Here is a 12,902-nt window from a genome sequence, read left to right as displayed (position 1 = left end):
TACCTCACCTCGTCGTTTCTGGGTCCACAAGCACACGGGTCCTCCCCACTCTGAACCCTTCAGTCGCGCGGTACGAAAAGTTTGTGGGCCTGTCTTAACCTCCCGTGGCCCTCACGCTCAACACCCGAACGTTATCCGGCCAAGCCATCGCGTAATTAAGTTATTACGCTCGCGGGGAACTCGTCCTACTGCTCGTGTGTTCAACTCTCTCCCCTTGAAGAGGAGAGGGGGGGGGGGTAGCGACTCTTTGACGTATGAATTTTGAGATATCGGCTCATGGACGCATGTGGACGGTGTGGAGCAAGCGATGTTTGCAGAAGGCAAGTTGGCACTTTGTGGCGGAGGTTCGTTTGATGGAGATAATTGGATGAAGAGATTGGAGTAGAGACGAAGGTAATGGTTGGTTATAGTAAAAGGATGGTTAATCAGAGGAAGAGCGTTTCTATATATCGTATCGTTGTTTCAACGATGTTCCTACGGTAAATCATTTGCGAATCGCCCTTTTTACTTGCAATCTTCGACTTGGTCTGACAAAGCGGATTGGGTGGAAAAATTAAAGATTCGGGGTTGGAATGGGGTTAGAGAGAGAGAGAGAGAGAGAGAGAGAGAGAGAGAGATTTGGTGAGAATGGAAGATGGTAGTAAATTCTTGGTGAAGCTATTAGATTCGCGTTTGGCACCGTTTTGAAGTGAATATATCTATCAGTGTTTGCCAAGAGCATCGAGCTCTTGGTGATAGAGTCAGATTGATGATACTTGTCAATTTTTTGAACGTGTAACGGATTCTCCAAACTGTGTAAATGAACTTTATAGATGAAAGAAAGGTAAGATTGATGGTAAAGAAATCACTTGATTCTTCTCCGATTACCAAAAACTGAAATTGAAATAAATCGCTTAAGAGTCGTGCATCGAACATAGATCGTAAACGTTCCTAACGTCATAAACAACGTCGGGGAAGATTCTGTGAACGAGTATACACCGGCTTCAGAATGTTGTACTCTTCCTTGGGTTCTACAGTCGATCTTCGTCCCTTGCTTCGTAGATTGCGGCCCGTAGGCCACGGCGTGTGTGCCCCTTGCTGATCTTGCTCTCTCTCTTTGCGTTTCTTCTTCGCTTCTCTCGATGCTACCCGGACAATCAGCACGGCGGAGACTAAAGGGGGAAGCTGTATCGTGCAGCAAGGATCTAAATTGATTTTAGATCCCGAGGACCGATTGGGCCGCGGCGAGAGTAGCCCCGCGTTAATTAAGAGTGTCCGTGCTGCCGTCTCAATAAACCTACGGATCCTTGAATTACGGAATTATGACGGGAGCCGATGATGGTAGCCCCTATCGCGGATCTTTGCTCGCGGTGCTTCCGTATTACGGAACGGCCCTGGCCGCCAGGCTTATTACCGGTTTCCCAAACACCAGCCTCGACATCGAACGATCTTTTTTCAAGTCATTACATCAACCTGATCGAGATCGATAAATCTACTCCGTGATAACAATTTTTACACTTAAGGGATTGGAGATCGGGGAAAAAACTCGTAAATTTTAAATATACATTTTATCCTCGAAAGACACGAAGCCGAAGAAAATATTTACAAAGATTCTTATTCGCGAAAATATTCGCCAAGAATTCTTACTCTCCCAGAGATGAACGATCGGAGAGAAAATTCGCAAGAATTGTTATTATCCGAAATACGAAGAGTCAAGGGAAGGACTTTTATTTCAAGAAACTAGCGCGTTGAAGGAGGAATTCTTCAAAGATCTTACTCCAGAAAACTTCGCTACTTAGTCGTACGTCGCGCGATACACTTCGCTATACTGCTCTCCGAAACTCCAAACGTAGAAAAGGAAAGTTGTATTTTTTGCAGTGTTCCAGAGAAACGGGGGAGTATAGAACCAGGTGTATATATATATATATATATACACTCTACTCGCGCTAAGGTCGAAATACAAAGCAAAAAGAGGCGGAGGCTGGCACAGCGAGGGGACCAGGGTTCGCAGCCTGTTTCGGTCGTTCATAAATCCTCCACCTTGGATCCAACCTGCCTCCATCCCCCTTCCCACCCTCCCCCCTCTCTTTGGCCGGGTCCCCCTTGGCCCTGTTGCACGCACACGCGCACGCAGACAGGCAGAAATTTAGTCGCGCGCGCACACCGATCTCTCCTCCTTACGTTCTTATCCAATTTCTTATCCCTCTCCTGGCTCCTCCACCCACCCTTCCCCGTTTCACGACCGCACCATTATGCTTCTCGTCCCTTCATTTGTTTCCCGCTTTCTCCCTGTCGGAGCACCCTTTTTCTCCGAGCCACACAGAAGAAGAGGGAAGGGGGGAGACACAAGGGGGAAGCAGGTCACCCACGCAGATTTAATATGGAATCGCGTAAACACGCGGTTTCCCGCAAACGAATGGCTGGGAACAAAGACTGGGATTGGTCGTTTGTGGGCTGGATGAAAGGGGAATTGTATATGGTGTAACGTTTTGCTGGCTGGCTGTTTTCAATGGTGTCATCGCTCAGTGACGAGTTAATTCTATATTGGATTATACAGTTTTTGGGTGTATCGAGATGTTAGAAGAGGATGAGAGATTAGCGTGTATAGTTCTTCTTGTAACTATTAAGGCACCTATCGAGACTGTTGAAGTTTCAAAGATTTTTATCGCTGTTTCTATAATGACAAAACAATCGTGTATTAGGTTATTTCATTTTTTGATTGGAACGATTTAATACTTAAGTGTTTGTTGTATTTTTGATACCAGTCGTGACGTACATATTTATAATCCTTAAAAAATTATTTCGATAAAAACTCAATTGACTTCGTTGTTCGAATCTCTTCGTCAACTCACACCCCCAAAATTCAACAAATCCGCAGAAGAAATCTTCTCTCTAATTATTTCCTAACTCGCGAATATTGTACCTTCCTAATCTCACATTCCCTTCACCAGAATGCACGTACAGTTCTGCGCATTCCGCTTTGCGAGGAGAACGAGGAAGCACGGCGTCAGCACGGATCCTGTGCGTCAGGATGCGAGTTAATCGGAGAAGTGGTCGAGAGGGAGAGTGATCTAGAGTGGCCCTAAAGCGTGCGACTGATGCGCGCACTTGCATGGCACGCCGCGGGAATTGTAAATAGTGTAGGCATCGGAGGACCGTGCAGAACATGGAACGAACCACAGTGAAACGAAACAAACCTATGGAGGCGAAGGAGGAACGATATAGGAGACCAAAAGACGAAGGCGAAAGAAAAGATGAAGAAAGAGATGGACGACAAAGAAGAAGAAGAAGAAGCGGGACAGGACAGAGTCAGGCCGGCGGCGCTGGGCTGCGCGTGTATCCGCCCACGTAATCTTGATTGTCGACACACCTCCACCTCCACCACCTTCTACCACGAAATGCACCCACACACGTGTACACATTCCCTGCGTGTATGATATCCTCTCTTTACACAAACGAACGAGCCTGTGGGCACCTATGCGCTGTCCGGATGCAACCTGTGCGCGATCGTACACACCAGGGGCGGATCAACCCTGGACGCGCGCGTTTTGCCTCGCTTGCTCGCTGTAAAGTATCCTCTCTAATTGAATGCGCTCGATGGCGCGTCGTGTAATTTAGTCGGGTCTTTATGATGCCCCTTTCCGCGGCGCGTACGGGGGTGGAGCCCCCAAGGGGTCGAGCTTGAGACGTTTGGGAAACGAGCCAGCTCCGAGACCGTCTCTTTGGTTCCTTAACCGTACTATTGGCGATTCTGATGGGAAACGAGCGGAGTCGAGGCACTCGGTTTTTAGGAATTCCAATTTTTGCAGGGTAGGAAATTTTAGGTTGATGCGCGATTTGAAGAGATTAGGAGTTTGAGGTGTTTTATGATACGTGTGAATTATGTATTATCTTTGGACGTAGGGGTCACTGTTCCTTTTTTTTTCTTTTTTTTTTTTTTTTTAGGTCCTTGTGACGTTAGATGAAACTGGTTCGATATCCTCTTTAATTTTATTGTACCTACATCGTGCGTATTCTTCTACGCTATAACTTATAATATCAGAGAACTGCTTACGTCAATGGTTGAAGAAGACGATTAAAAGAAATATAATGGTAATTGCATGTGTTACGATATGTCAATACAGAAATATCACAATCGTTATTGGTTGTGAAAAACAGTCCTACACAACATCCTCCTATCTTTCATAGTCACCTCTGCTCGTTCTCCTTCGTTAATTAGTCCCCTTATTCATCTTCAAGCTGCAGAACGTCGTCCACCAACCTTCGAATCCTTCAACCACCTTCCTCGATCTCTGTTAAAAAACCGTTCGCTCCCATACTTTGCTCTCCTCATTCTTCCATCGTTAATTGGTCTCATCGTTAATTCGCCGTCAGGTTCGCTGAAAGGCAACGACGCGTCAACTTCGATATAATGATCGGTCGTGTGTTACTATCGAGTCCCTCTGCTGTGCTCGTTCGTAAAATACGACGAAGCGTGTGGAACGGCTCGTGGTAACTAGATATTACTCACCTTTCAACGTGATCGCTCGTTACTTGCTCGATCGGCCAGGTTTCAGGTATTAGTCTGACTATTCGAAGGCGTCCATTCATGCACCGCGAAACGATCAACCGCGTACGAATACGAAGATCGTGTGGCGCAAGCTAATCGCGCTAATTAGTCGCTGTTCCACGCTGATCCGTTGAATAAATCAACCGGCTTTACGAGCGGCCAGACGGTTCGGTTGACCGTTCAACGAGGGGAAAATGGCCGATCACGATGCAGGAGCGTTCGATTCGCTTGCTTTCTGGAATTTAAACGATCCAAAAGGACTCTGTATTGGATTCGATACTGCTGCCTTTAAAAAATGTTACGAAACATATTACATTTATTTGTGACTTGTACACATGGTTTCTCGAGAATTGCTGGAATTTCTTGACAGCTATATTATAAGTTACTGGTAGAGGAAAGAGGTTGACAACATTTATAAGAACATGGTAAATTGAATTACATTACAGACATTTACTTTACGCACTATCCAGTTCGATACGAACGGCTGTTAGTAGGAAGTTGAAGTCGTTCTTTTGTAATTCGATATACGGCAGCTGCACCTTTTGATTGGTATCACTTAAATTGCTTTAATTACCATTAATATATTGTAATCTGTTCTGCATATACAATTTTCTCAGGCAAATAAAAAAATAATTATTTACATCTGACATTAATAAATTTGTTTCTAAAAACGTTACTGTTATTCCACGTTCTAATACTACCAACCTAATCTTCTTCACAATCTATTCAACTTATTCTTCAACCAATTCTAGTACCACTTAAAAAAATATTTGAACGCTTCCTTATTTTCGACAAAATAAAATTTCTTGAAACACGTAACGATATCACTTACATCCTTCCACCTACTCTGTGCGGCACATCATAAACTCGTTCCACGAAACGATCCCTCCTTCGATCATCCATCAGCACTACAAAACCACCAATTCAGCTCAACTCGGAAGCAACAAAAGATACACGCCGATGCTTTCAGTCGTTTCACTCTCAAATATCTCTTGCTTATTTTCAGCAAAACAGAGTTTCTGACAATGTATAAGAATATATCACTTGCACCCACTTAACGAAGTACTTCAACGAGTCAACTCGCCAAAACAATTAACCTTCTCGAACCACCCACCTCCGTTGTACAAACTAAGCAACAACCATCAGTCCAACCCAAAAGAAGCAGCGCAAACACACCGACAATTCCTGCCATTTCGATTCACCGTGCGGGTCGCGTTTCGCGTCTCCAAGAACTGGTCCAATGATACGCCAACGTTATCCGGCTATCATCTCGTGCCTCCTCCCTCTCCGTACGACTCACGGGATAAATTCATGAGCGCGATGTCCTCGCGAGCGGCCTCGAGGAGCCGGCCATGTAAATGTAAAGAGGGGCTTCTCGCGAGAGGAGCGAGCGCGAAGCGAACGAGCCGAGCGCAGCATTTTATTAGCGCGACCACGACGGGGGTAGGTGGATCGAGAGGAGGCGAGGGAGGAAGAAGAGGAAGAAGGAGGACGATGGCGAAGAGACGAAGGAAGAGATCGAATGAGTTGGAGGCGGAGGAGAACGGGGGAATGTTGTAAGCTCGCACTCGCGTCGACCTTGCTTCGCGCGAGCACACGCCGCGCTATTACGACGCTGTTCGCGCTCGCGACGCCTGGCCACGCTGCTTCGTGGGATCCTCGAGGAAATTAACGACGACGCGTCGATCCCCCACCCCCGTAGCCCTGGTCGCTCCTCGCTGTTCCGTTCCTCCAGCACACGCGATCCTCATGCCTTCGAACTCGTTTCGAGAGATCCTTCTTCCAGTCGGTTCTTCGCTAGTGTATGTTCTGCTGTACTCATGTATCGGTGAGAGTGTGTCCCGAGGTGCTTCTGATTGATTTCGCGGTGTTATGTTAGTGAAACGTTGGTTTCGGGGGGCGGTGGGGTGGTTGAAATAGGACGAGTTGCGGGGACGAGGGGCAGGAATTGTTTAACTCTCGGATGGCGGAACTTGAAGTATTCTGACTTATGTAGATATCCGTTATACTGGAAGTTACATTTTTCTGTCATTATTTATCAAATTTACGAAGAACGTTATTTGTTACATAAATTTAGTCATCGCTACAGCTTGGATCTTTACGCGTTTATGGGAAATGCGCAGGATATATGTAATACAGAAAAATGTATAAAATATCCAAGGTACTAAAGAGTGAAACGAATCTCTGCCTAAGTTGCGTTTCTTTAGTCGCACTAGCGAAAATATAAATCGAAATATGAAAGCTTTCCTCGACAAGCGTTCTATATATGTTTTAGCAATGGTTGTTTAAAAGCACAGATAGGCTACGTTTGATACGTTTTCGTAGACACTAGATGTGTCTCCGAGGAGAAAGTTGAGTTATACTGCTGAGACGTCTACACCAAATGTGTATGACATTGTGCAACGCACAATGGCTGCATTTTATTCGCGATATTGCCAGTGACCCGAGAGGTTAGGCAACTCCGTGTACGTATAAACACGGAGCGATCACGAATTCACAACGAATTCACATCGATGAATTCACGTCGACGAAAAATTGACGATACTTGTCTGGGAATAAGAAATTCGTGAGGCTCTCAGAAGAACTTAATCCGACGTTGGCGGGTATATAGAGTGCGATGGGAGTCGGGATCGAGGGCAGGGTGACGGGTTTGCCCGGGGTCTCTCTCTCGGTCTGCCAAAAGGAAGAGACGACCGGTAATTTCGCCCGGTCGGAATGAAGCGTGGCGTCCGGGCAAAAAGAGGGCCTGGTCGTTTTATGCCTTGCTCGCACCGTGTTGTACATTAGGCTGTAGGTGTGCGTACACACCGGTGGGGATAGAAAAACGAGCGGGTCCGATGGGGCCCGCGGAGGTGACGCGGAGAAAGAGAACCCAGCGAGAACCAGCCGAGAAGGTAATTGTACGAGGCAATCACGGCCACGTTACAGCGTTCTGCCTAAAAAGCGTGACAAAACGTAGCGGCTTCTTCAATTTGGAGAGAAATAGCAGAGCGAGGGGAGGAAGGGCATAACTAAAATCTTCATCGTTTCCGACCACGAGGGCGAAACTTTCGACGAGGCGAAACGTCTCGGGCAAAAAGCGATTCGATTCGAACGATCGCGTATCGAGCAACGGGGTGAATGGGATTAATGAAACGAGTGTTTTTCTGCTGGATCGCTATTTTTTTTCTTTCTGCTTCTTCGAGACGTTGTATCATCTTTTGTTGCGTTCGTTGAAGGGGAATTACGTGAGCGATTTGGAAATCGATTTCTTGTATGCACAGGGGTGATTGAAAGGGTTTTTTGTTTTTGGAATTCGACATGGTTTCTGCTTCAGTGGACGTTCGGCTTTTGTTTGGACGTGGGTGAAAGTCTCGTGGTACGATGAGTTTAGTGGAAGTCCGTTTATTTGGACTTATTGAGCAAATGGTTTGTTCGCTATGAGTTTATTGATTGTTCTTACTACTCTGTAATTTCGCAGGATTTTTCTAGTAGTTTTGCTTGAACATTATGAAATAATTCGTCCAATAGCATATGCGGTATACATGATCATTGCAAATTCATACAATCTCATTTTTTCAAACTAGGTATGGATTATATTAATATTTCATGTACAACTTTTATCTTGCCTTTAAAATGCTCTTAATTGGTCCTTTTCTCATACAACACCTTACACCCTAAACAAATACTTTCGCGACTGACAGTAACATACCAAATTACCAAACGCACATGTCTGATTACTATCAAAAATCTCGCCCAGCACTTATATCACTTACTACGTCGCTTCCTCAGTTCCCTCGCTACAAAGCGATCTCGATATCTAATAACCATCGATGCAACTCTGTCCAGCTGAAAAAGAAAAAGGAAGATGAAAAAGCCAGCCACGAGAAGCGTGACCATGGTGAGAAACGTTGGTCCACAGCCACCCGTCGAGTTCGGCATTAGCTTCATTACCGAAAGGTCAGCCGCGACACTTTCTGACCTTCCTTTTCGAAGCTCCTCCGGAGATAACGAGCGACTCGGCAAGAGGAGGCCATCGAGAGTCATCGATGGCCCCGAGAAACTCAAGCAAGAGCGAGAAAGTTAGAGCGAAGCGGAGAGAAGCGGAGAGTCGGTTCCTCTGTGCCGGTAAACGACCTTCGGTTCTCCTCTGGTTCCAACTTCTCTGTCCGAGCGTCAATAGAGTCATTAGTCACGGCCCTCGGTGTACCCACGATATTCGTTCCTCCTCTACCTGGGGCCTGTCCCTCCTTCGACCCCTCTTTTCCTCTCCATCTTCTTTCGCCGCTGCCACGAAGAGAGAACTTGCACGCCGCGCCGCTCTGCCTCGTCCCTTTTTCATCTCCACGGATCGTTACTTCCCACACGGCACGGAATGTCTCTCGACGATGTGTCCTGGCTATTCTTCGGCAACGTCTTAACGCGTTGCGCAAATATTGAGTCAATTCCGGAGATCGGATAGGGTGTGATTGTTGCCGATGAGAGGCGAGAGAAGGTGGAGAGTTTGTGATTTATCGTGGGATCACGAAATGGGATTGTGTGATCTAACGGCTAGGCTTTTTGTGTATTTGCTTGGGCCTGGAGAGTGGCAGTCGTGATTCCACGATCGAATGTTTAGGTTCTTTAAGAAGGTAAGGTCGTTCGATCGACTAGCGATGTTAGACCTTAACAATTTTTTACATTTTCGAAAGTTTTTATCATTTTTATGATGTTGAAGTCTATTGACGCGATTAAAGGATACAGCAGCAACTCTAATCCTAATGTTGTATCATTTCGTGTGTTAGATCTTCTACTTTTGTGTTTATCGGAAACATATTAAGCTGAATTATAATTATAATACAGCGTATAGTGAAAGTATAAGGACTTTGTTTTAGTAGTTCTAATAGTAAGAACAATTCGGTATTATTTTAAACAAATAAGATAAAAATCCTGCGAATAATAATCCTCGCTAGCGAAAGTAATAATTGGTTGACGGATTGAAATGAATGAACCCGTGTTACAAATAATAAAGTATGGTCCAAAGGACAAAGTACTTAATCTCGGGATAGAAAGTAAGCGGAGGCTATTAGACATGAAGGATTTTCGTCATAGTTAGTTGCACAGTGTTCCAAGCAGCGTATAATATTGAATCGCGATAAAAGTATTACCACATAAACTATGTGAATCCCAATTGTTTTGCCGCGCAAGATTTATTGTGTTGATATGCATAGCTGGTACGAGATATCAATCATCGAGCACAGTAAACAAGCGTTATTATATGGCAGCTGCTGACAATAACCGACAGCCCAAGGGTCTGACGTAGCTTCATAAATTCCATATCGAATCCTTCTCTGACACGTGTTGAACTTCTTATAAAGGACATATTCTCTTCCACTTTATATAATGCTACAAAAGAACGAAAATATAAAATCTTCAGCCCCTCTTAAGTAATTCTCCATTATATACATACATGTAATTATACATCTTAGTTTGATACAGACTATATTAATTTAAAGATAGGAAATATAATTAATTCCTATCGGCTAACATGATCGATATAGCATGATCGTAGAACATGCTCGATTAATACGTTCATCTAATATGAAAAAGCAACAACGTTAAATACGACGTTACCTTGCAATTATCCTTTTAAAGAAATTAATACACATTTAAATTCTAAACGTTAATAACCACTCTTCCTCGTCGCCCTAATCACCACTACAACAAAACACTCTTAATTGACGGGCACAAACAACCAATTTAAAATCAATCCCCGCATGCGCAAGAAGAAAACGATAACACGACGCCACGTAGAAGGAAAAGCCACGTCCTCGAGTCGCAGTCGAATCCTCGCCTACAGGGCGGAACGTTTTCCAGCGCGATCCCGCGGCCGATGAATAATTCACCGTGTACCGCGCGACGTTTTTGCGCACGAATTACTTCATTAGAGACGAGCAGTCGCATCCTGTCGTGGCGACAGAAGCGTACGGTTGCCTGTCCTGCATGTCGATTTTAACCGAAACCTGAAAAGGAATAAGGCGACAAAGAGCCGGTAAGGTTTTCTATGCCGTGAAACCGAGCCGGGGGTGTATACCGTACACCCGTCACGTATCCATCCAGCGTAGGATCCCTGAAAAACCACCGAACGGTAGTCGAATCTCGCGTGTAAATCGGCCGCGAGGAACGCGCCACCCTCTTCCCCACGTCACGTCTCTGACGAGCGGATCATCGTTAATTAGGGGAAAAGCGTGGCCGGTGATTTAAGGGGCCGTTTGATCAGCACGCGAGAGGAAAGCCTTGGGGCGCCATGGACATAAGCCAGAAGGGACCAACGGTTGCCTCCGTTCCATTGGTAATTGAGAAAGATTAGTTTTCCGACGCTTTTCGCGCCGTGATCGCGCGAAGTTTAATTAACCACGCGCGATACGCTCTTGAGAATGTTAATTAATCACGCGGGACGTGCCGCTTTCGGAAATTTGCTTGCGGATTTGTGGACGTATTGGAATTTTAATTCTTTTTTTTTTTGTGTTAAAGTGATTTACGATATAGGAGGTTGCTGTTTCTTGGTGTATGGAAGAAAATTTTCTGATTTGCAGCGGTAGGAAGTGGAATTTTTTGATTTACGCTAAGGACAATTGGCGTTTCTTGGTTAGCGGTGCAAAGAGTTGGAATTTTTGTGTTTTTCGATGTAGGAATTGATACTCGTTGGTCTGCGACCTAAGAAATTGGAATCTTTCGATTTGCGATGGTAGAATTTAAAAAGGAGGAATCCTTTTTGTTTTCGGTTTAGGATGGAAAGAATTGAGATTTTTTAGCTTGCGATAAGAGAAAGTGAAATTTTTTAGGTTACTGAATTTGTTTGATTGAATTATTTTATTTTCACCCTTTTTTTATCTGTATGAAATATCGCGTAGTTTCGGATCGATTGTTATATTCGCAAAAATAACAGAAGAAAGGAAAAGCAGAAAGTTTCCAACGAAGATCTTCGAGTGCGCTCGTCGTTCGTAACTGCAAGGGTTAGAAGAAACGATGGCAGGGAGAGGCGCGATAAATCCAGCGGGTGGCGCGATAAATTTCTTTCGCGAAAACACAAAAAGCGCATTAACGTCGCATCTCCGCGACAAGACAGGTAAGCTGCGTCATTCGTAGAGGAACTGCTAATGGCCACAATGAAAAAGAAAAAAGGAGCCTTCGCTGATCGCTCATTTAATCCCAAAAAAGTTCTCTGAAAGTGGAATCATTGGGAGCAAGTTACTCCTCTTTTTCCTTAATCGATCGTGTTACTCGTTTATGTTCGTTATAATTTCTTTATATACCGATCGTTCCTTAAATTGGACAAGATTCGTTTAAGAGTCAGTAAAATGAAGTTTCAACTTTATATCGTAATCGTTATAGGCTAAATATGCAAAGTCAAGTTATAATTTTACGTCGTATCGAGTAAGCAATACGTCTGAAACGTAATCTACAGAATAATCGGTAATCGGAAATGATTATTAGCCACGAACAAGTGCCACACAAATCCGCAACTATTGAAAACGACTGCCTGATGCCAGTACGAATGTGTGCGAATAATTTTATCGAGACGAGAAAACAGAACATCGCCAATTACTCGCCGACGACTTCATCTTCCATATGCCGTACAATCGCCGTTTAAACTCGCTGAAAACAAATTTCTCTGGCCAATTAAAACTGACGTATTCCCTTCGTTCCACTCACGATCTCTATCAACTGTACGAAATCTTCCAAATCGTATCTATCGACCGATTTAAACCACATAAAACCCTTTGTCCACATTCTGTTTCACTCAAAGCAATTTCGTGCGTTAAAGGACGCAACAGGTTCTCCTTTCTGGTGATTCGTCGCGTTTTAACACGGACCATGCAGCGGACCTGTGTAATATTAATTCGATATGCTAATCGAAGAAACATTCCAGCGTAACGAGCTCTCGAAACGCGCCATCTCCCCGTGTCTCCCCCTATGGACGAATTCTCCCCCGTGACTGCGTGTATCCGCTTTAAATGAATTAGACTCACGTACTCGCGAGGCGCTACGGAGCGTTCGAATAGCCTATAAATAACGCGCTAGCGCAGAGCGGCGTTAGGCCGGATTTTCAACGAAGGAGCGGCTTCGATCGAGCCGCGGCCACGGCTTGCATATCGATGCCACAGCGACCGTGCACGCGTGTAAATATCTTGATTAACGAGGCCCTCATTTAGCCCTGTCCATGGTGTTCCACGAGGGGAGGGAGGAAAGGGGAGACCGTTCAGCCGGCCACGAAAACATTGTGGCCAGTTCTCACGAGACGGTCGGGTCGATTAAGGGAATACTTATGGGCCGAGCTGTCGCTCGATGAGTCGTTTACCGAGAGTTGTTGACGAAGAACACGTTTCCTTCGTGCGGCGATTCATCGTACGGC

General features: G+C 45.0%; 1 protein-coding gene and 1 long non-coding RNA gene across 4 annotated transcripts in view; one reads left to right on the top strand and one right to left on the bottom strand.

The window, feature by feature from the left end:
- LOC126867666 (transcriptional activator cubitus interruptus) overlaps positions 1-12,902 on the top strand; it is a 146,001-nt gene that overhangs the window by 99,019 nt on the left and 34,080 nt on the right. The gene's annotated exons all lie outside the window — the stretch shown is intronic.
- Positions 3,892-5,793, bottom strand: LOC126867677 (uncharacterized). The gene is made up of 3 exons (XR_007690375.1): positions 5,361-5,793; positions 4,490-4,763; positions 3,892-4,358 (listed from the first exon to the last, which is right to left on the bottom strand). It is a non-coding gene; the product is annotated as an uncharacterized LOC126867677 (long non-coding RNA).

Source organism: Bombus huntii, chromosome 7 (assembly GCF_024542735.1).
Source record: "Bombus huntii isolate Logan2020A chromosome 7, iyBomHunt1.1, whole genome shotgun sequence".
Classification (NCBI taxonomy): domain Eukaryota; kingdom Metazoa; phylum Arthropoda; class Insecta; order Hymenoptera; family Apidae; genus Bombus; species Bombus huntii.
The sequence above is the reverse complement of the archived record's forward strand: the minus strand, read 5'-3'. Positions and strand labels throughout refer to the sequence as shown.